Genomic DNA, 24,114 nt, shown 5'->3' with positions numbered 1-24,114 from the left:
GACCCTCTGTTCTCAGAGTGCGTTCACTCTGCACCCATGTGGCTCGAGGTCCCTCACCACATGTGCAGACCTGCTTCTGAACTTGTCTAGGTAATAGGTCACTGTTTTGTGCCCCCATTTAATTCGTCCCATTTGTATATCTTTACATGTAAAAAAAAAAAAAAAGGGTGTTTCTCACTTATCCCTACAGTGTCCTTAATTCATTTCTCTTGGTTGCAAAACTTGTTGCAAGGTCTTAACAGGTCTGGTAGGCCCTGGGTGGGGACGGTGGTGCTTACAGAGTTTCCCTGCGCAGTGGGCAGGTAGGGTGTGTGGCTGCATTCTCACACACGTGCGGGGCGGTGCTGGGGAAGGGTGTATGCCTTGGGGACCCACCTGCTCATCCCCCCCACTGACTGGAGGGCACCTGATGCCCTGGCGTGGCAGGTACCTGTTTGTTTTTGCTGACTAAGAACAAGCCTAGTATCAGATGTTTCACATTTGACACATTTCCTGGCTGGAGTAAAAATTCCTATTTATCTTTCTGGTGGAAGAGGGAGAGAGACTGGCTCTTGTGGTGAAGTGCTGCTAACAGTGGCCAAGAGCCAGCGGGGAGGAGTGGTGGTGACGGCTTGGAGGCTGCGGGAGCCCAGGCCTTCGTGCTGCTAGGGGTGGGGTGGTGCGGGCACACGCCAGCACCGCAGAGCGGGTCTGCCATGAGAGTCTGGAATCCTCCAGCAATCCTGGGAGATGGGGTGGGGGGAGGGGCTGAAGCAGCCCCAGTCGGCCCTTTTTCCGATGCAGCCTTCTCCGCGAGCTGCTTACAGGCGTCTTTTGGAAACAAGTCTTAGGGTGTGTAAAACCACTCCTGAATGACACGCTCCAGCTCAGTAAAAATGGGTTTGTTTTGGCCACAAACCTAGAGGAATTGAGAGAGAGAGATGGAGACAGGCTTGCAGGATCTTAGTTCCCCGACCAGGGATTGAACACCGGCCATGGCAGTGAAAGCGCTGAGTCCTAACCACTGGATCACGAGGGAATTCCCTAGAATTTTCTATATTCAGCATCAGTTTTGAGCAAAACTCTAGGGAAAGGAAAAGGAAGAGTCTTAGAAGTCTTAGTGTCTTGTTAACAGGCAGCTTCCTGAGATAGTTTACAAAGCGTTGTGTAGATGAGATCTATCATGTCCAAAAACATAGTTTTAAATTATGTTTTAAAGAGTTAGAGGAGATTGTAGACTGTTGAGATTAAGCCCCAGTGAGAAGGACGGAGGCAGGGCCTGGCACCTTCCCCCGGCACCACCATCTGCGGGTGTCACTTGGGCCCTGCGTCTGCCCAGCCGCCTCCCTCCCTGCTCTGTCCTTTACGGTCCCTGCACCCCTTGTCCTGTGCTGTGCCCTCGTGGTGTCCACCAAGGGCATTCAGGCCTATCTAACCCTTCACAGATCGGTGCATTAATGCTTATCACCTTAAAAAAAAGTGTATTTCTAGGATATTAGTCACAACTCATCTTGATTTTGCTTCCAGTGCAAGGATTTGTAACTGACAGACTTTTAATTTGGAGTTATTTAAACTAGAATAAATTGTTTTGAAATCTTCCAACAAATGCACTGTCAGACTGAGATCTCGGCTGATTTTAGGAAAGCATTTTGCAGAGAGGATGTGGGAAAGGCAGCTTTCCGTGAGTGGCTGTAATTGGCCAGCGCCAAGGGCTCACTATGGCAACACTGGGTTACATAGATTGCTGTGTGCGGCTTCTGTTTAATTATGCAGGGTAGGTTTAATTGTTTAGAATCAGGTTTGCACATCTTTGAAATAATTCTTCGTTTGAAGATTGATTTTTTTTATGACTTTGCATTTGTTATCAGGTGGCAGAATGTATTCTGACATTGGATTTGCAAGATATTAAAAAAATCTGTAATAGACTCTGTTTTGAGAATTTCTTTAGTCTCTTCAGAATGAAAACTCATTTAAATATTTTAGGACTTCCCTCCCAGGGAGTTTTAGCACATGCACAGTGCTCTGGCGAGACTGCAGGAAGTTCCGGCGGGACTTGCAGCCCCCAGAATGGGCAGCCCTCTTGCTGGCCCTTGCAGCCTTCTCCAGGGCTTTGCCCCTGTGGCTATTTGGGTCTGACTTTTATGGGCCCTTAGTTTGGCTTGCTGTTGTCTGGTGGTTGTCTTTTCTCAGTTCTCCTGTTCCCATTTGCCCCTCCCCCAGGACCATTGACTTTTTAAATTTTTTATTATTATTATTTTTTTAACATCTTTATTGGAGTATTAGTTTCTGCGTTATAGCAAAGTGAATCAGTTATACATATACATATGTTCCCACATTTTATATTAATGTATTTGTTAGCTGCCCATTGTTCTACAGCAGCACGCTGGATTCTTTGGAGGAGGCCTGTGGCGTGAATCGTTCCATTGTCCCCTTGAAGACCAGAGAGTAGAAGGAGGCTGGGAGAATGACGTAGGAGAAAGAACGCAGGGCTGGAAGCGAGGGTACTTTTACGTTGCGGACCTTGGTCCTGGTTTGCAGTGAATCCCTCTGCGATTTACTCTGAGAGTAAAGTCACAGATCACAGAGTTGGAATGGTGGACTTGACTGAGCTCCCAAACCAAGGACGAGCAGAGGGCGTGGGCCGTGGTGCTGTGTCAGAAAGCTGTGTGGGGTGCTGCACAGCCCTCCTCCTCAGGCTGGCTGTGGGTCCAGACTCAGCTGACCTGTGCCGTGGTTACCGCTCAGCTTGACTGGGGTCCGTGTGTAACAACGTGGCGTGGACGTTGCACAGGGCTGGGTTTGCCTTTGGTGCTGCGTGTGGCCGACGTGGGTGCCGAGTAGGACAGGTACTCCTTCGTGGACGGTGTGGTCATTCTCGCAGTCCTGCATACCTGAGGCTCTCTCCTGTAGGTTTCAACTTCATCTTGCTTTGTATTTTAGATGAGTTTTCTCATCCCCCCCGCCCCCGCTTTTAAAAATTTTATTACTAACAATTTAGTAACCATGTCAACCCAAACTTGGGCCAGCAGCCAAACCCCGCCCTCCCACCCTGGCACTGCATAGCTTATGGGATCTTAGTTCCCCTACCAAGGATTGAACCTGGGCCCCCGGCAGTGAGAGTGCCAAGTCCTAACCACTGGACCTCCAGGTAATTCCCCTCACTTATATTCGTAAATCACTGTTTTACATGGAGACCTTCGTCACTTGTTTTTCCCTTTGGTGCAGTTTTTAGCACTAAAAGGGCATATGTATTTGATTCTTTCTTCTTAGAAATAAATCCATTAACTTAGTGTTATATACTCAGAGGTCATATATAATTGTGCTCATGACTGATACATAGAGGTGCTTATACCTAAATACTGTCCATTTTTTCAAAAATCTTTTCTGTTTACCAAAAACAATGGGAATTACTTGAACCTTCAGTGCTAAGTAGGAAAGATAAGAGTTTTGTTGTTGTTGTGCATATACGTGCATTTTGAACAACATCTGTCATGCATTAAGGTGATGTTCTGTCGTGATATTTACCCCTGAGATGAACAGGAAAATGTACCTAGATTTGTTGCCTAAGATATTGGCAACAATAATGAATCCTTTTATTTAGAAGGATCTGTGCCACATCCTCTAGGACGGTGTCTTCAGACTGTGGATCATGCACCATCATTCCTAGTTAAGAGATTTTTTCCTGTGCCAAGGACATAGGGATAGCTTCCTTCACCTTCTGAAAACTTTGTACTTTTGCTCTTTACACCTGAGCCTTTAATCTGTCCCGGACTGAGGTCTGAGTACGAGCCAATTGCTCTCAGTCTTCCCTGCGGAAGCCAGCTGGCCCAGCCTTGTCCGTGACTGGGCTGTACTTTGCTCGCTGACCTGCATTGCTTACTGTCATGAATCAGGTCTCCCCATGTGTGCCCACGTTGTGTTGGAGCTTTTGTGTGTCCCATTGGTTAGCTTGTCTATCCTGGTGACACTGTCCCCTGTCTTCATCATAAGTTTTTTTTTTTTTTTTTTTGCGGTACGCGGGCCTCTCACTGTTGTGGCCTCTCCTGCTGCGGAGCACGGGCTCCGGACGCGCAGGCCCAGCGGCCATGGCTCACGGGCCCAGCCGCTCCGCGGCACGTGGGATCCTCCCGGACCGGGGCATGAACCCACGTGCCCTGCATCAGCAGGCGGACTCTCAACCACTGCGCCACCAGGGAAGCCCCCATCATAAGTTTTTTTTTTTTTTGCGGTACGCGGGCCTCTCACTGTTGTGGCCTCTCCTGCTGCGGAGCACGGGCTCCGGACGCGCAGGCCCAGCGGCCATGGCTCACGGGCCCAGCCGCTCCGCGGCACGTGGGATCCTCCCGGACCGGGGCATGAACCCACGTGCCCTGCATCAGCAGGCGGACTCTCAACCACTGCGCCACCAGGGAAGCCCCCATCATAAGTTTTTTTTTTTTTTGCGGTATGCGGGCCTCTCACTGTTGTGGCCCCCCCCCCGTTGCGGAGCACAGGCTCCGGACGCGCAGGCCCAGCGGCCATGGCTCACGGGCCCAGCCGCTCCGCGGCATATGGGATCCTCCCAGACCGGGGCACGAACCCGTATCCCCTGCATCGGCAGGCGGACTCTCAACCACTGCGCCACCAGGGAGGCCCCCATCATAAGTTTTGATTGTTGCTGGTGTCTAGAAATGCAGTTGGCTTGTGTATATTCATTTTATATTTTGTATCCAAGAACTTCTCTTTCTACAGATGAGAAAACTTAAGAATGACAGAGGCTGTTATAATGTACCCAAGGTCTGCCAAAACAGTGGCAGGGTCAGAATTTTAACGACAGCCATCACACTCCACTGTCCCTGGTCTGAGCTTGCATGCACTGCCCCACATTGATCTTCAGGAAATTAAGCTGGCTGCAGCATGAAGGGGCATCGGAAGGAGACTTGTAGGAAGGGTACAAACTGGCGCCCACAGAGGTGTAGGGGCAGCAGAGCCGTGGAAGTGAAGCCCACAGGCCGGGAGGCCTGGGTCCGAGCTCTGCGTCTGCAAAGCCAGTGGAGGTGTGTAGCCGGACTGGGAGGGACTGGGACCTCCTGGGAGGGGCTGCTTGCTCAGAGGTGCCAGTGGGGACTTGGTGGGGGTGTGCGGGGGCTGGTGGAGGACAGAGCAGTTGCTGGGAGGAGGCCCTGGGGGAAGCGCCTCACTTCCGGCCCTGGTGCCTGCTGCTGGGGAGGAAGGCAGGCACCAAGGCAGACAGTGCTCCGGTTTTGGTGTATGATGGAAGACTTTGGGCGGCCTTTCTCTTGTATTCTCGCTCACAGGATATGTAAGTGTCATTTTTGTTTTTTTAAAAAATTAATTTATTTTATTTATTTATTTTTGGCTGCGTTGGGTTTTCGTTGCTGTGCGAAGGCTTCCTCTTGTTGCGGCGAGTGGGGGCTACTCTTCGCTGAGGTGTGCGGGCATCTCATTGTGGTGGCTTCTCCTGTTGCGGAGCACAGGCTCTAGGTACGCGGGCTTCAGTAGTTGTGGCTCACGGGCTCTAGAGCACAGGCTCAGTAGTTGTGGCGCACGGGCTTAGCTGCTCCGCGGCATGTGGGATCTTCCCGGACCAGGGCTCGAACCCGTGTCTCCTGCATTGGCAGGCGGACTCTCAACCACTGTACCACCAGGGAAGTCCCTGTAGGTTCTTGCTGGATGATCATCATTACTCAGGTCTGAGTAATGCTTCTTGTTAGGAAACTGTGTGTGTTTTCTTCTGGAGTTTCTCTTGTTGATGAGGGTCATCTACCAGGAAAGAAACTTGGATTTTTATGTTTTAACAGAAGAAAATTTTACTCCACTTTTCAGAATGGAGACTCTTTGCTTGAGGGGTTTCCTGGGAGACTGGTGTGGCGGGCGAGGGCCAGCGTCTCCCTGCTTGGTAGCTGACCTGTTGGCTGATGAGCACATCACTTTACAGTGCAGCACTGTCACTAGAGCAGAGCCGTTCTTCTGGAAGTTAGAGGTGGTTCAGAGACGAGGAACATCGCCAGCGCACTGCACGAAACATAGCAACTGCAGTGAGAAAGACCCCTCACTCCTTGACTTGACAAGTTGAAAGCTCGTTTGTGCAGGGGCTGGTGGGAGGGCGCTGGGCTCCCGGGGGCGGGTCACCCTGCTCACGCACACACCTGCTGATCAGACCGCACCGTACCCTGCAGCCCTGTGCAGAGGCGTTTCAGGGTGCTCTTGCTGTGCTTGTGTGTTTGTGCAGTCGTCAGGGTGGGGACACCCTCTCATGCCGGGACCACAGCATAGATCACTCATCACACATTGAATCACTGGAAACCCAAAGTCCATCTCAATTCAAGTCCTAACTTCACATGAGTGGTTTGGCCGTAAGGAGTCTATTTAGCCCGTCCACATTCTACCCTTTAATAAGGAAGGATTGGATCTTGCCCCTCAAAGCAGACTTTGGGCCCAGGAGATGTCTGTCGTGGCATGTGTAGTGTTAGGCTGTTGGATACGCCTTTGTTTAGCCAAGCAGCATGGTTGGTGGACCAGCAACTAGCAGCCCCGTGTCCTTGTGTTGACAAACGGGGCTGTGGGTTACCTCTGAGCTTGGGACAGCCTGGGCTCTGTGAGTGTGTGGATTCTCACCGCCCTGCTACTCCTGCTTCAGTGACTTTTCTCATTTCTGCGGTCTTCCTTCTTAAACTAGTCCTCTCCAGCTTATTTTAGAGAGTGAGGGTGGTAAGACGTCTCAAGGCTAAGAAACACCACTTTCTGGTGACTGTCTCCACAGTTTTGTAATTGGGGGTTCGGATGGGCAAATGAGACTAGATCAGTGATTATTTATTAGATTTGCTTGGAAAACATTAAAAACAAAAGAGTACAGTTTTGCAACGCTTACCCCAGACACACAAAATCTGAAGCATCTTTCGGGGGTGGGAATGTGTAGGAGACAAGTGACGGGTGATTTAAGTCTTTGAAATACAAGGGCGTATCTTCCGAGCAGCCCCGTTCTTTCTTCTGGGCCACGTGCTTACACCTGGAGTGTGGAAGAGGCCAGGTGGTGGTAGGATCTTAAATTCCTGGTAGGTGGGACGCGGTGTAAGTGGTGGGAGAGGAGCCTCGTGCGTTTAGAGGCCAGTGTCCTGCTTGTGTCACTCTCCCCAGGTACTGTGGTTAGAGAAGAGGACAGGTACCTATTAAGTAGCTGTTTTCTTACCCAGTCCTTGCAGGCTGAGCCGGAGGCGGTGTCCCCTTGCCTCACACCACCCCTCACTGCTCCCTGAGGGACAGCTGTCAATCTGAGCGCTCAATCTTGCTTGAACTGGGGCTAGTGAACAAAACTTGTTTTGCATGCGATGATAATCTAGTTTGAAAGGCTCACGGCAGCAGTGAGGTGGAGGAGGGATGTAGTGTGTAGGGTGGCACACAGGAGGGCTGTGCGGTGCCGTCAGGGACTGGTGACCGTGCAGAGGAGCACGTGGACACTTCATCCTGGAGCGCACTGATTTGGAGGTGAGGCAGTGCCGAGCCAGCGCCCGTGAGCGGCTGCTCAGGAGCCCACCAGGCGTGGCCGCTCGGCTGGGGCTCGCAGGGACACACGCTGGCCGGGGAGGGCTTCTTATTGTCCGTATTTTTACCTCTGATTAATTTTGCCCGTGAACCACACGGATTTGAGGTGAATTTTTTTCTGTGTCAAAGGGTGACTGTGAGCTGGGTGGATTGAAAGGGCACAGATGCTCGGAGGGGCGGGGCCGAGCACTTGACCGCGCCTCTGGGAAGCGGCCTCCTTTCCACACCTGCTTGCCCACTGATCAGCTGTGCCCTTCTGCTGCCCCTGAGGCCCAGGGTCTCCTCCACACGGGGCCTCCCGTTGCGTGCCTGCCGGTGACCAGGGTGCAGCGTGGGGCCTGCAGCATGATCGTGACATGACGTAAAAACAGAAAGCCGTCCTGGACAGTAGCGACAGGTTAAGGAAGAAAGCGAGGGCCTGAGTATGCTGTTGGAGGGTGGAGAGGAACCTGCCCAGATGGGCAGCCGGGGAGAGGCAGCCTCCTGTGAGTGACACAGGATGTTTCCAAGAAACTTGGAGAGATTTGGAGTTGCCAGGGTGGCAGCTGGGGACAGCATCCTTCAGCACCTGTGTCCCTGGGGCTGTCCACCAGGGTGGTGGCACTGAAGGGGTGTGAGGTCACCTTTAGTGGGTGCACCTGCAGCAAGAGCTGACCCCTGCCAGCTCCGGGAGCGTGGCAGGAAATGCTGGGGAGCCTGCCGTGCAGGACGGAGCTTCTGTCCCGTGAGGCCTTTTCCTCAGCTGTGTGTGTGCATGTACGCATGTGCTGTGCCATGATGGGGTCTGAAGTTTGAACACGAATCTATTCCTCATGAGCTCAGTGACTCCCGTGCTCAGACTGAGGTGTGCATAGGGGTGAATCTAATGTGCCACGTTCACTTCTCAGCAGTGTGGTGGGAATGGAGAGAATCAAGTTGTTGTGATGACACAGGTGGAGAAATACTGCGCCTGGGTCAGGAGTTGGGCCGGTGCGGAGGGAGGGGGAGAGAGTGATGATTTGGGGCTGGAATGGACTGGGTTTTGATTGTTAGGGGGGCATGCCAGGTTGCTGGCTTGTAGGATCGTCTAGAAAGCGGTACCCTGAACCAGGGCAGGAAATACAGTCATAATTGCCTTGGGGCTCCACCTGTGCCCTTGTGTGTGCTGTGGATGTGTCTGTGGTGTGGCTGGACTTTGTGAGCTCAGTGGGGAGCTCCGAGTTGGAGAATGGGAATTGGGGTCTACCCATGTGGTTGTTAGAGCCTCAGAGGCAGGCTGGATGGCCCCGGGAGAGCTGGGAAGACCCACACCGCAAGAGCGGGTGGAGTGACAGCAGAGAGGCTGGGTGGGGTGCTGCCCGGCGGGATGGGTGCTGCCCAGAGGCCAAGGCAGGGCAGCATCAGTTATGATCCTGGCTTGGAGGGAGGAGGAGCTCAGCGTGCCCTGGGTTTCTGAGCTGAGGACTGTCTTGTGACTACCAGCCTTGTGTTGGTATTTTGGGTCAGAAGGGCTTGGTCACTTTCAGACTTCAGCTGCGTCCCGGAAGCTGTGAGTGCACAGTGGGGTTGGGGGTGGTAGTGTGAGTGACCTTCGTGGATGCAGGCTCTGTAACCTGACTTTGAGGCAGTTGATTCAACGTCTCAGAATCTGGTTTCTCAACAGAAAACAAGGAGCCTATCCTGTTACTGTCAGGGTTGTCATGCGGGTTAAATGAGCCAGTGCAGGGAGAGCAGGTGCAGGGCAGGGGTGGGCAGCTGTGGGGCGGCAGGGCTCCCCTTCTGTGCAGGACGCGTGCCAGGGTGTGTGCGGACGGCACAGAGACGTGCTAGGCGCGTGGCCAGCTGGCCCCTCCACCCGCCGTCGCTGCTCGAGAGCTCTGTGACCACTGCGGGTCCCTGGGAGGACAGGGCTGGGTGTCAGTCCGCCGTTGGGAAAGCTCTCCTGAGAGGCTGGGCTGGGGCTGGGTTCTCGCCTACACCTCCCTGCCCAGCGGCTGCAGGTGCCCTGCTTGTGATGCCCTCAAACATGGGAAGGTGTGGTGGGCACCGGCTCCCGTCCTGATCTCCTGAGAGACGCTGGAGAGCTTCCAGACAGCGTGCACTGCCTTCTGTCTGTCTGAAGAGAGCTGTTCAGTTCATTTGGGTGCTGTCCCTTTCTTTCCTGGCTGGGCAGCTGGTGCATTGGTGGAGCTGGCAGAGGGTGGGCCTGTACAGCAGGACTGGGGTGGGGCCTGCAGTGTGGGACACCTGGTACTAAGTCGTCCATTCAGCAGTTCCTAGACTTTGTCCTTGTTCTGTGCTGGGCCGCCTGCCCCCGCTGCATCGGTTCTGCAGTGTTAGGGCTGCTCATCCCTGCCTGCTCCACACCGCCCCCCACCAGTCACATTCGTTGCATTTTAGATGTTAACCTGTACAGATTATTGGTGTGAGCTCACATTCTCAATGAAAAGAGTAGCACACATTTAGGGAAAATGATGTATTTTTAAAGGAAACAATTTTACATTGGATATCGAAGAACCTTAAAGTTTTCAAATGAAAGGTGTTTTAGGGATTATCAAACCTAAGCCCCTTGTTTTATGGATTAATAATCTGAGGGTTGTTTCCTGGTATTTTTTTTAAATTTAATTTTATTTATTTTTTTATACAGTAGGTTCTTATTAGTCATCAGTTTTGTACACATCAGTGTATACATGTCAGTCCCAATTGCCCAATTCAGCACACCACCATCCCCCCCCCCCCCGCGCTTTCCCCCCTTGGTGTCCATATGTTTGTTCTCTACATCTGTGTCTCAACTTCTGCCCTGCAAACCGGTTCATCTGTACCATTTTTCTAGGTTCCACATACATGCGTTAATGTACGATATTTGTTTTTCTCTTTCTGACTTACTTCACTCTGTATGACAGTCTCTAGATCCATCCACGTCTCTACAAATGAGCCAATTTCGTTCCTTTTTATGGCTGAGTAATATTCCATTGTATATATGTACCACATCTTCTTTATCCATTCGTCTGTCAATGGGCATTTAGGTTGCTTCCATGACCTGGCTGTTGTAAATAGTGCTGCAGTGAACACTGGAGTGCATGTGTCTTTTTGAACTATGGTTTTCTCTGGGTATAGGCCCAGTAGTGGGATTGCTGGATCATATGGTTGCTCTATTTTTAGTTTTTTAAGGAACCTCCATACTGTTCTCCATAGTGGCTGTATCAGTTTACATTCTTACCAACAGTGCAAGAGGGTTCCCTTTTCTCCACACCCTCTCCAGCATTTGTTGTTTGTAGATTTTCTGATGATGCCCATTCTAACTGGTGTGAGGTGATAGATACCTCATTGTAGTTTTGATTTTGCATTTCTCTAATAATTAGTGATGTTGAGCAGCTTTTCATGTGCTTTATGGCCATGTGTATGTCGTCTTTGGAGAAATGTCTATTTAGGTCTTCTGCCCATTTTTGGATTGGGTTGTTTGTTTTTTTAGTATTGAGCTGCATGAGCTGTTTATATATTTTGGAGATTAATCCTTTGTCCGTTGATTCGTTTGCAAATATTTTCTCCCATTCTGAGGGTTGTCTTTTCGTCTTGTTTATGGTTTCCTTTGCTGTGTAAAAGCTTTTAATTAGGTCCCATTTGTTTATTTTTGTTTTTATTTCCATTACTCTAGGAGGTGGATCAAAAAAGATCTTGCTGTGATTTATGTCAAAGAGTGTTCTTCCTATGTTTTCCTCTAAGAGTTTTATAGTGTCCGTCTTACATTTAGGTCTCTAATCCATTTTGAGTTTATTTTTGTGTATGGTGTTAGGGAGTGTTCTAATTTCATTCTTTTACATGTAGCTGTCCATTTCTCCCAGCACCACTTATTGAAGAGACTGTCTTTTCTCCACTGTATATCCTTGCCTCCTTTGTCATAGATTAGTTGCCCATAGGTGCTTGGGTTTATCTCTGGGCTTTCTATCTTGTTCCATTGATCTATGTTTCTGTTTTTGTGCCAGTACCATATTGTCTTGATTACTGTAGCTTTGTAGTATAGTCTGAAGTCAAGGAGTCTGATTCCTCCAGCTCTGTTTTTTTCCCTCAAGACTGCGTTGGCTATTCGGGGTCTTTTGTGTCTCCATACAAATTTTAAGATTTTTTTGTTCTACTTCTGTAAAAAATGCCATTGGTAATTTGAGAGGGATTGCATTGAATCTGTAGATTGCTTTGGGTAGTATAGTCATTTTCACAATATTGATTCTTCCAATCCAAGAATATGGTATATCTCTCCATCTGCTGGTATCATCTTTAATTTCTTTCATCAGGGTCTTATAGTTTTCTGCATACAGGTCTTTGGTCTCCCTAGGTAGGTTTATTCCTAGGTATTTTATTCTTTTTGTTGCAGTGGTAAATTAGAGTGTTTCCTTAATTTCTCTTTCAGATTTTTCATCATTAGTGTATAGGAATGCAAGAGATTTCTATGCATAAATTTTGTATCCTGCAACTTCACCGAATTCATTGATTAGCTCTAGTTGTTTTTTGGTGGCATCTTTAGGATTCTCTATGTATAGTATCATGTCATCTGCAAACAGTGACAGTTTTACTTCTCTTTTCCAATTTGTATTCCTTTTATTTCTTTTTCTTCTCTGATTGCTGTGGCTAGGACTTCCAGAACTATGTTGAATAATAGTGGTGAGAGTGGACATCCTTGTCTTGTTCCTGATCTTAGTGGAAATGCTTTCAGTTTTTCACCATTGAGCATGATGTTTGCTGTGGGTTTGTCATATATGGCCTTTATTATGTTGAGGTAGGTTCCCTCTATGCCCACTTTCTGGAGAGTTTGTATCATAAATGGGTGTTGAATTTTGTCAAAAGCTTTTTCTTCATCTATTGAGTTGATCATACGGTTTTTATTCTTCAGTTTGTTAATATGATGTATCACATTGATTGATTTGCATATATTGAAGAATCCTGCATTCCTGGAATAAACCCCACTTGATCATGGTGTATGATCCTTTTAATGTGTTGTTGGATTCTGTTTGCTGGTATTTTGTTGATGATCTTTGCATCTATATTCACGAGTGATATTGGTCTGTAATTTTCTTTTTTTTGTAGTGTCTTTGTCTGGTTTTGGTATCAGTGTGATGGTGGCCTCGTAGAATGAGTTTGGGAGTGTTCCTTCCTCTGCAGTTTTTTGGAAGAGTTTGAGAAGGATGGGTGTTGGCTCTTTTCTAAATGTTTGATAGAATTCACCTGTGAAGCCATCTGGTCCTGGACTTTTGTTTGTTGGAAGATTTTTAATCACAGTTTCAATTTCATTACTTGTGATTGGTCTGTTCATATTTTCTATTTCTTCCTGGTTCAGTCTTGGAAGGTTATACCTTTCTAAGAATTTGTCAAAATTTTTTTTAAATCACCCTTTTAGGGGAAAAAACTGGCAGCTCAGGAGTTCTAGACGTTTCAGCTGTGTCGTTCTTGCCTGCTCTCAAAAAGCCTTTCACGGAGCTTCTGTAGATCTGTAAGTTGCAAGCGTCTGAGATATTTAAAGGAAAGCGTTGATGACACTTGGGTGTGGCTGTGAAGACCTGGGCCAGCTTTGGGAGAGGCAGTGTGGGCTCCTCCTTGGGGAGGGCTGCCCTCGTAACTGTCTTGTCTCCCAGCCCAGACACAGGGCTTTCCCACTTGTTCAGGTCGTCTGTAATTTCTTCCACGAGTATTTTGTGGGTTTTCATTCAGTGTACAAGTGTTGCATCTCTTTGGTTAAATCCATTCCTATATATATATATGTATATGTTTTTTGATGCTGTTGTAAATGATGTTGTTTTCTTAATTTCTCTTTCAGAGTGTTCCCTGCTGGCATGTTAGAAGTACCTCTGATTTTGCACGTTGATCTTGTGTCCTGCAGCTTTGCTCTGCTGCACTCTTTTGTTAGCTCTCAGGGTTTCTTATAGATTTTCTAGGGTTTTATATTCTTCTATTTTTTAATATTTATTTATTTATTTTTTGGCTGCATCGGGTCTTAGCTGCAGCACGCAGGATCTTTCCTTGAGGCGCGCGGGCTTCTCTGGTGTGGCGCGCGGGCTTAGTTGCCCCACGGCATGTGGGATCTTAGTTTTCTGACCAGGGATCGAACCAGCATCCCCTGCATTTCAAGACGGATTCTTAACCACTGGACCACAAGGGAAGTCTCTGTGTTGCTTTTTAAGGTCAGTTTTCCACCTGGACAACCTGGTTGAGTTCAAGCTTTAGTTGTGTCCTGTTGTGGTAGGTTGTGATTTCTGTCTGCGTTCCTGAGTGGTCGGTGGACCGCTTCTGTTAAGCACTGCCGTGTGGATGCTTGCGGTGAGACTCGTGGGGCACGGGGATGGCGACTTCATGGAGCTGGACTGACGCCGCGCTCCCGTTAACAGAAGACAGGCTGGTGCCCAGTGTCCTATGGGCTGTCCTCCTTGGATGGTTCCTTTTGTAGAAGTAAAGCAGGTGGGAGCAGTGAGAGCCTGAGATCCGTCGTGATTGTTGACACGAGTGAAGTGGGGAAGCCACAGCCCTGGTTCCTGTGACCTTGCGTGTCTCCACTGCTGGGGTCCCAGTGCACCCCGACCACGGTGGGTGACAGCGTCCTGTTGTCTCTGGAGAGCGTGATGCTGACTGGCAAGTCTGAGTTTGCTAAGAGCTCGAGATCCTGGTCATCTGCGTCCTGACTTAGACCCTCAGAAAAGGAGTCTTCGTCTTGGTAGTCAGGATTTCAAGCGTGCCTGTGATGTCCAAAGGACTGCTCTCCATGTGGCTTGTTGTGTGGACGGTGCGTAGGGACCGAGGAGCCTGTGGACTTGAGTGTGGACTTGCTGACCCAGAGGCAGGCTGGTGAAGGTTCGGTGGTGTCCAGGCCCCTCCTGCCACGAAGGGACAGCTTGTTTTGCCAGGCGCAGCACTGTCCCCTGCTCCGGTCGTTAGGGGCCTGCTTTCATAGTCTGCTCCCACTTCCCCTAGTTTGATTCTGCGCTCTTATCCCAGCTTTCAGGAGTTGCCCAGGCCCTGGTTTACAGTTTCCCTGGGGTTTCTCTTCATAGCTGTGAGGCTCGTTATCTGAGAAACCCCTTTCTGTCCTCCCCTAGTTTGGCGGCTCAGTGGGCACTGGTCCCTGGACAGCAGCTCAGGCTCTCCCGCCTCCCCGTGTGCCCATGTCTGTTCATTCTGCGCTTTCTTCTTTTCAGGGGCAAAAAGCAAACTGTCTGGAAACATTAATTTTCTGTTTCCTGCTTGCTTTGTCCTCTGGTGAAAAGAAGCATCGGAGTTGAAGAGAGAAGTTGTACATAGGGTGTTCGTTTTCCCTCCAGCTCCTTCCCCACCTGCCTCAGTTATGCCCCGCGCCCTCCTGCCTCCCCTTGTTCCCTTGAGCCTTCTCTCCAGTCTAGCCAAGGAAGCAGTGACAGATAGCACCCATCCTAAAGCAACACCAAAAATCAGCCCTCCCTCCCGCCCCCTGGCAGAGTGCGGCTTTCTTTGAGCTCTGGGCTCTGGGCACTGTGGCGGGCTGGGGTGGGGAGGCTTTGTAACTCTGCAGATAGAACTCAGCCTGTCCTGTCCTTCTATGACTGAGGCCTGGCTACCTCTGTGTTCTTCAAACAGTGCCCTCAGTTCTCTCGGTTACATTTTAAGGGGTTTTTTTGGTTTTGTTTTTAATTAATTTTTTTTGTTTTTGGCTGCATTGGGTCTTCGTTGCTGTGTGCGGGCTGCGCGGCGAGCGGGGGCTACTCTTCGTTGCGGTGCGCGGGCTTCTCATTGCGGTGGCTTCTCGTTGCGGAGCATGGGCTCTAGGCGCGTGGGCTTCAGTAGTTGTGGCACGTGGGCTCAGTAGTTGTGGCTCGCGGGCTCTAGAGCGCAGGCTCAGTAGTTGTGGCGCACGGGCCTAGCCGTGGTTGACACTGCCTCCATGTTGCCAGCGTCCGCGTCTGCACTCTGTCCCCACTGGTCTCTGCTTCTGGGCTGGGAACGTGCTCTTTGAACGCTGTCGCTCTGACAGTAAAGTGTAGTCTGCTGTGTTTCCTTGTGAATATGTGGCTTGATTATAGTTGTGGTGGTGGTTATGATGTGAACGTGTGTGCAACACGAAGCTTTTTTCATATTTTAGGATATTTCTTCAATGTGCATTCCCCAGAAATGGGATTACTCTGTCACAAGGTATAAATATTTTAGAGGCTCTTAATTTGTGTTGTCTTCTAGGAATAATTGAGTCAGTTACTAAGTATTTTCTGTTAAAATGAAAAGACCTTTAGACAAGGATTTAGAAGCCCTGGATTTTGTTTCCAACTGGCTTTTAATTCCCTGCATGACCTCAGACAACTTGAAAATTTATTATGTTTTAACCGCACTTAACTTGGGCCCAGTAGAGCACTGGTTCTCTACCCATGTGATTTTGCCCTTCAGGGGACTTGGGACAGTGTCTGGAGATGTTCTAGCTCTCACAGCTTGGGGAGGTGCTCCCGGCATGCAGTGGGTAGAGGCCGGGATACCCAGCACCCTGCGGTGCCCAGGACGGCAGAGGATCATGTGGTCCCAGTTGGTAAGTTGTGCTAGGTTTGAGAAACTCAAGTTTCCTTCAAAACTGAATAGTAGTTGTATTATTTGTTGCATTCCGGGTGTAGACATTCATCATAAACTCTGTGTTGTTCCGTCACTGTCTTTATAGGAAATTGAAAAGCTTAGTGACTTGTTGCTTTTCAGTAAAACTGAGGTGTGGTGATTGGAAGCTGCTTTTCCAGTCCCTGAGGTTAATGATGTCAGCTTCAAAAAATCCTGTACCAGCAACATAAGGACAGAAAAATCTAAACCCATCTTTGCAAAACACACATACACATCCGTAAGCACAGGTCAGGAAACCACTTAGATCTTGTGGAAACCGAGTGCAGACCTTGGAAATCTGCTCTCCATAAGCACTGTGTCCTGGCAGCTGTGCTTGTCTCCTGTCTGCGTGTGCATGTCCGGTCCTGATGCTGCACGGCTGGTGCATGTGGAGATGGGAGCGAGCTTGATGGGGCTGTGGAATTCCCATGGGATTGTGGAAAACTAGGTGTGACTGGAATCATACTGGTTTGTTTTATTCTTGGGATCTCACACTTCTCTTGGAAGTTTACAGTTCTCTTCAGTCTGTTTTCTTCAGGACCCTGCAGTGTCACTGTGTTCATATGGCCAGGCCGCAGGCTTACTTGATTGATTTGATTTGATTTCGGACATGTAGGTCTTTGGAGAGGCTTTTCCATCAATAAAACCTCTTCTTTTTATAATGATTTTGGAAGATTGTATATTGTGCCATTTGCTTTTATTTTGATACTGTACTTTAGGTTTACTTTCAAATAGTTGAAATTGCTACATTTTGATGTAAAAATATTTGATGGAGTAAAGATGTTTTTAGTTGTCTCTGTGCCTTTAAACTCCTAGTTTTGAATGATGGAAATAAATTATTTCAGTTGATGGCAAAATGGAAGGGTGCCCAGTTACACAGTCCCGGGAGCGGGCATGGCCCTCTCATCCTCCTCTCTGGTCCTTGTCAGGGCAGCAGAGGGGACGAGGTCGCTGCTGGACCCGGGGAAGACTCACGGTGTAAACGTGAGAACCAGCTCTCCAGGCCTTGGGCCCTGGCCTGCCTGGCTTGAGCAGTATTGCTTAGACTTTGGGTGTGCTTCCTTGTTGGTATCCACCCCACCCTGACTTCCAAGAGGAACCGTTATTTTGAGATTTATAGTTTATGATTATTTGCTTTTCATTGATTTTTTTTTAAGATTTAGTTTTATTTATTTTTGGCCGCATTGCGTCTTCGTTGCTGTGCGGGGGCTTCCTCTGGTTGCAGCGAGCGGGGACTACTCTTTGTTGTGGTGCGCGGGCTTCTTATTGCGGTGGCTTCTCGCTGCGGAGCATGGGCTTTTTAGCTCGCGGGCTTCAGTAGTTGTGGCGTGCAGGCTCAGTAACTGTGGCGCACGGGCTTAGTTGCTCTGAGGCATGTGGGATCTTCCTGGACCAGGGCTCAAACCCGTGTCCCCTGCGTTGGCAGGCGGATTCTGAACCACTGCGCCACCAGGGAAGTCCCTTTTCATTGATTTTTACTGCATACATAGTAAATCGAATATATTAAGTTTCATGTACTTTTGAAAGACACACAATATATTCAATATATTCCTCTGAGACCTTTTCTCACTCACTGTTGTGGTTTTTGAGATTCGCTGATGTTGATACGTGTAGCTGCAGCTTACACGTGAGTAAGGGGGTTGTTTGCCCGTGGCTGGCCTGCCCACGAGGCCCCTGTGTGCTGCCACCCCCAGACAATATCTCTTCGTCATGTTGACGAAGTGTGCCAGCCCTTGTGGGGCCGCCCCAAACCTCCGGTTTCTCCTGCCGTGGACGCTGGAGGCATGTCTCCGACCTGGGATCCCGGGAAGCGTATGTGGTCTGAATTATGGTCCTTTGCTTTTGAGGATGGATCCCTAGGTGGATGGAGAGAGGAGTGGAGAGGATACAGGGTGTCCGGGCCCGGGCCCATCCGGGCGCTGCAGGAGCACATCTTGAGGCTGGGAGAGGGCCTCCAGGCGGAGCGAGGCGGATGGGCCAGCCGTCAGGGCTTTGTGAGCCAAAAGGAGAGTTCACATTTTACTCTGAGTGTGACAGGGTCCGTAGAAGATGCAAATGCGTAACTTCGACCAAGGTTCACTGTCACACTCCCAAGTAAGGTGAAAGTCTGTGGACGGCCCTTCCAGGGCCCCCGTCCTCAAGCCCCTTCTCTGGGGAGGATGACTGGCCCATTGGAGTGTTCTTTCCTTAACTGGGCCTTTCTGGGCACTGCTGTCCAGGAGCCATGATCAAGAGCAGAGACTTCCACCTGGGTAGCGTCCTCCCACAGACCACCAGGTGTGAGTGCCTCTCCTGCTGTCCTCTCCCTTTACAGCCCAAAGCAGCCAGCCAGACATCCTAAAAACCTCTTGCTCGTCTGGAGTTGCGTGAAGTAAAGGAAGTTTGTAGTGTGGTCCAGATGGAGAGAGACTGACATTATAAAATGAACTGAGTAGAAATTACTATTTACATGAGCTAACTTTACTCTCTTCTTTCAGAATACCCTCAGCGCTGCTCTGGGACACGCCTCTGTTGGATTTAATTTACAGTCATCAACCTCGGCTTTTAGCAATGGACTCGGTAAATATTTTATTGTATTGCCTCTCTCATCAGTTTGTGTTATTTTCATTGGTTTGTAAAAAGAAGTATCAAAATATTTCTTAAGTCTTCACATTGGTTTTCTTGGGCTTGATAGAGTTTTGGCTAAGTGTTCTGGATTTTGTCCTGGATTTCACTTAAATGAGGGTGCTTCAGGGCGGTGGTGAGCTGTGTGGTGTCCCAGCGAGAGGCGTTCTGTGGACAAATTAAGACAGGTTGGCAGCCTGGTCTGTGAAGGAAGTTGGTTTCTTGTCAACTTCTGCTGTCTTACTGGCTCTGTCCCCAAGTGGTCTGGAGCCTGTAGGACCTGCTTGCGGGGCCTGTTTTGTGCTCTGGGCGTGTTGCACACACGCCATCTGAGAACTGTCCCTCCTCCTCTGGGGAAGCAGGCTGCCTGGCTGTGCTCTGCTCTGTGTCCCATGTGTGGGCCAGCTGGTAGCCACCGTGGTTTTCCTGAAGTCCGAGGCCCGCGTGTGTGGTTGGTGGGTGTGGAGTGGGCTCCTGGCTCGTTTGCCCTGAGCCTTGCCTCCCGCCGGGAATTCCTAGCACGGCTGTGGCCGGAGGGGCAGCTGCCCTCCTGCAACCTGGGGCCTGACTGGCACTCGTTGCTCTAGGACAGAGCCCTCCTCCCCTGGGACACGTTGGAAAGAAAACTCTTGGCTCCTTTGCATGTTTCCTACCATGGCCAGGTATTAGTTAGTGTTTTAAAGCAAACAGTGCCAAAGTGTATTTTCTATTTTGTGTTGTTTCTGCAGACAGGAAAGAAACCTTTCCTGCTACTTAATCTCACAGACCCCGTCCTCTATCTAGGCCGTCATTGTATCCGGCCACTTTGAAATGCACCTGGCTGGACTCTGACTTGAGGAAGTGTTTCCTTGGCAATGGGGCTGAGGTATGATGGAAAGATGTTAGTCTGCAGGGTGGTCTGGGGTTAGAAGCCAGCCCGGCCAGTGGGCTGTGGTGGTGCGGGGCCGTGGTGGGCCCTGTAGCATGCTGGGAGCGCCCCCACGGCCGTCTTCCGGGATGAGCCCATGCATTCAGCTTGGCTGTCACGGGCTGTGGGGCAGCCATTGAGAGACTCAGCCCAGCAGGGGGTGAGCTGGGCGTGGAGGGGCAGCCAGGCCCAACCACACTGCAGGCTTGATCCTGGCCTTTGTTTGGAAACGGTAACATTGGCCTTAATTTATAACGAGGGAAAACAAGATGCTGCTTAAATTAGGTTATTAACAAGCATTTGGTGATCGCTGCTTAAAAGGAAACAAGTTATCAGCAACTGTGCTGACAGATTCTGGGGCTGGCCCAGTTGTCCTGGTGGATTGTGAGCAGTAGGTGTGTTAGCATTTGGGAAGTTTTCTGACATGTGAAGGGCTGGCTCTTTGACGATTAATCCCATGGCAATAATCCACGGTGTCTAATGCCGTTTAATCACTTTTGTGTACCATAAATATTCAGTTAATATTGATTGTAATTGTCTTTAAAAAATCCACAGTGTATGGAAGGAATAGAGATAAAGGTGCTACTGTGACTGATCACCAGGCGGGCCACCTCCCGGGTCCAGGGCTTGCGTGTGTGGGCACAGGTACCGGGGTCTGCGATCCATGACCTTCCCTGGCATCAAAAGGCACAAATATAAAAACAGAATAACTTTGCAGGCTCTCTAATAATTGTTCATTGTTATTTATGTCATTCATTATTTTTAATTTTCATTTTGACCACGTAAGGTGGAATATGAACCATTAGATCACATCTGAGATCACTTTTTCTGACAGAGGTGGGCTTTGCACACTGCTGTGCTCTCGGCCCTGCCCTAAGGTGATCCAGGTGTGGCTGTGGCTCCAGGGTCCCGGAGGGGGCGGGCCAATGCCAGCTCTGGACCGTGGGCCCAGGTCCTGCTGGGCCTCGGCTCCCCCCACCCGCCCCGTGAGGCGGTGATGGCCGTACTCATCGGAAAGATTCCTGAGAGCTTAAGTGACACTGTTGATGGAGGTGAAGCTCACTGAAAAGAGAAGCTTTGAAATAATTAGATTTACTCTTTGCTTTCCTTTCTCTAACATGAAACACTAGTTTCACCTGATGGCTGGTGTAATTCTTGCTGTGTTAACATCTTTCTTGGTAAAGCGCAGTGGTCGGGGGAGAGGTGAGCCTTAAATGGCTCTCGATGGCGCACGTTCCGCCAGGGTTCGGTGCGGGTGTGGCTGCCGCCGCCTAGGGTTGTCAGCAGCAGGGACCCCAGGGCAGCGCATGGTGGTACCGTCGCTTCCTGTGGACAAGAGTTCTGAGTGATGTTTCCAAAAACAGAGTGGCTTCTGGAAGTGGCTGTTAGAGTAATAAAGGCAGTGTGTCTGTCTGAATGGAGGCTTGGATCTAATGGTTTACGTTTTTAATTGAACACCTCCATAAAAAATAGAAAAGGGATCACGTTCTATAAATGAAGTACAGTTGATGTGTAGTATATAACACTTACGTAGTAAGTTACAGTATAGTGATGCGCAAATTTAAACGTTACATTGTAGTTACTGCAGAGTGATCTCTTTCGACTTGCTGGGGTGTGCAGAGCAGTGACACGCCCTGTGTGTGGCATCCTGGCGCCTGGAGCAGGCTGTGCTCACTGTGGAGCTGTGAGCACGGGAACTGCAGGTCTTGTTGGTGGCAGAACCAAGTCCCCCTCCACCTGCTGTCCGGGTGCGGGCTGGGGACGTGGGAGAGGGTGTCCTGTGCCTGGGGCCCCTCGTGACGGGGAATATGTTGCCCTCTGGTGATGCAGCTCTTCTGGGCAGATCTCTCCGTGCCCCTCATATGGTAGGAGTGGCGATTTGCTGACCCTGCCACCACCCGGCTAGTGGTCGGCCACTAGTGACTGTGGCACTTCACGGTCACAGCACACGTGGCTGGGGGGACTCCCGTCTTGTGCCTTGGCTGCAGGGCAGAAGGCTGGGTTGGATTTGCAGGTGGTAAGGAGCTTGTAGATACTAATGCTAATGATACATTTGCCTTTTTAACAAGGGTATTTGTCAGGATTTAAAACTAGATAACACAGCACACTTCTGCTTCTTTCTCTAAGAAAGATGTCCAGCTACTTACACCAATAAAACTTACACGTATTCCGGATTTTTGAATATAGTAAATTTTTATTGTAATTTTAGAGTTCTGGGGAATATTCATTGGCTAGGCTCCCTTAAAATACATACAAAGTATGGAATATTAGATGTCATTTAAATTAGATTTCATTAAATGCATGCTTTTTGTTCATATAAATTTGGCAGTTGTGTTCACACACTTCCTCAGGAAGCTCTTGCTCTCCTCACCACAGCCTTTGTTGGTCAGTAGGACTTGGGTCCTTTTATTCCAGGACATTGGAGTTGCCTGGAGAGTGCACATGCCCAAGAACAGGGTTTGGAAAATAGGCAGGGCAGGGCAGAAGAGGGAAGGTCTGAGCCCAGGCTGTGCCCCAGCTCCTTTCCCTCTGGACGTTTCTAGCTGAACTGGCCTCTGGGCTCTGGTGCCTCAGGTGTGCTGGGCAGGAAGGCATGTGGAGGTTCTGCTGCGCTGGAAGCGTCTGTCGGCTGTTTGTAGCACCTCATTTGTTGCTTATAATATTGCCATTGTTTTCCTTCCATCGTTAGCTACAGGATTCTCATGGAGCCAGTGTTCATTTTATTTTTTTTTACTTGTTTTTTATGTTTTTATTTTTCTGCCTGCACCGTGAGGCTTGCGGAATCTCAGTTCCTGGACCAGGGCTTGAACCTGGGCCACGGCAGTGAAAGTGCCGAATCCTAACCACTAGACCACCAGGGAACTCCCCATTTTATTTTTTTAAATTTTTATTTATTTATTTATTCATTTTTGGCTGCGTTGGGTCTTCATTGCTGCACAAGGTCTTTTCTCTAGTTGCGGCGAGCGGGGACTACTCTTCGTTGCAGTGCGTGGGCTTCTCATTGCGGTGGCTTCTCTTGTTGCAGAGCACAGGCTCTAGGCACACGGGCTTCAGTAGTTGTGGCACACGGGCTCAGTAGTTGTGGTTCACGGGCTCTAGAGCGCAGGCTCAGTACTCAGTACTCAGTAGTTGTGGCACACGGGCTTAGTTGCTCCGCAGCATGTGGGATGTTCCCCAACTAGGGCTCAAACCCATGTCCCCTGCATTGGCAGGTGGATTCTTAACGACTGTGCCACCAGGGAAGCCCATCCCTATTTTATTTTTAATACCTTCAAATTTTAAAAGCTGGCTAAAGGGATTTCCTCCAAGTTTTATATTTGAGGGTGAAGAGATTTGCTTGTATCTGGCTCAGAGTAGAGCTCCACAGGTTCTGTTAAAACTGAGCTGAACTTGACTGCTGGACCAACCTGAAATCCCACCTTCCCTCCTGCTGCTCCTTGCTGAGCCTCAGGGGACGAGGGGTCTGTGCAGTTATGGATGTTTGCTGCGGGGACTTCCCGTGCAGCCCACTTGGCTCTTGGTGGGAGGAGGAAGAAGGCAGGGGAAAGGCGATGCAGGGGACTGCGGGCCGGTGGGCTGTTCTGTGGGGTCGACCAGGACAGAATCCGGGAGGCGCCTTCATGGCTTGGCCTTGTGCACTCTAGATTAGGTACCTTTTTTTTTTAATTAATTTTTATTGGAGTGTAGTTGATTTACGATGTTGTGTCAGTTCCTGCAGTACAGCAAAGTGACTCAGTTATATGTATCCATTGTTTTTTAGATTCTCTTTCTGTATAGGTCATTACAGGGTACTGAGTAGAGCTCCCGGTGCTCTACGGTAGGTCCTCATTAGTTATCTATTTTATGTGTAGTACTGTGTGTGTATCACAGAACATGTACCTTGATCATTGTTTGTGTTGCCCGCTGGGAATAGGTATTTGGGTCTATTATTAGTGCCAAAAAAAGAAAGGTGATGGTGAGGTTTGCGGTGTACTGCGTTCGGAGGGTGAGGATGCGGGGTTTGGTCCAGCAGCGTCGTCTGCACCATCTCGTGGTTGCCGCTGAGGCTCCCCCAAGCTGCGTGGGGGACCCTGCAGATGGAGCCGAGGGCTGGCCAGGGTAGCGAGTTTGAAAGGGGAGCAGCGCAGCGGTCCGGTCCCCGCCCAGGGCGGGGCAGAGTCTGCTCCCATGGCCCTGGATGTGTACACGACCCGTGGCGCGGGGCAGCGTGGGCCCCAGGGCTTGCCGGCAGGAAGGCAGGGAAGGCAGTGCACACGCGCCTCCTGTCTCAGCCCCGCGCCTGCTGCCTGCTTCTGTCCACGCAGAGGCCCTGGGGCGGGAGCCCGGAGCACAGGGGAGGAAGGAAGGGCACTGGCTGCTGGGTTGCATCTTCCAGGAACCCTGAAGGTCTGTGAGAGGCACGAGAGGCACGGGCTCTCCAGATACTTTCCCTTACATTCTTTTTCTTCCCCTATGAAACGCAAGAAATTAGGTGGCATTTTCCACATTTTTAGTAAAATATTCTAGGCCTCGAAGAT

The 24,114-nt window shown here is 49.8% G+C and overlaps 1 protein-coding gene across 10 annotated transcripts in view; it reads left to right on the top strand.

The window, feature by feature from the left end:
* Window positions 1-24,114, top strand: part of ANKRD11 (ankyrin repeat domain containing 11) — a 168,056-nt gene that overhangs the window by 50,767 nt on the left and 93,175 nt on the right. For 9 of the 10 annotated variants that reach the window (XM_060083082.1, XM_060083075.1, XM_060083076.1 and 6 more), the window contains exon 2: window positions 18,564-18,645. The exons of the other annotated variant lie outside the window; for it this stretch is intronic. The gene's annotated coding sequence lies outside the window, so the exon portion shown is untranslated. The remainder of the gene's footprint in view (window positions 1-18,563; window positions 18,646-24,114) is intronic. 10 annotated transcript variants of the gene reach the window in all.

The sequence above is a fragment of the Mesoplodon densirostris genome, chromosome 19 (genome assembly GCF_025265405.1).
Source record: "Mesoplodon densirostris isolate mMesDen1 chromosome 19, mMesDen1 primary haplotype, whole genome shotgun sequence".
NCBI lineage: Eukaryota > Metazoa > Chordata > Mammalia > Artiodactyla > Ziphiidae > Mesoplodon > Mesoplodon densirostris.
This window is presented reverse-complemented; position numbering and strand designations above follow the sequence as displayed.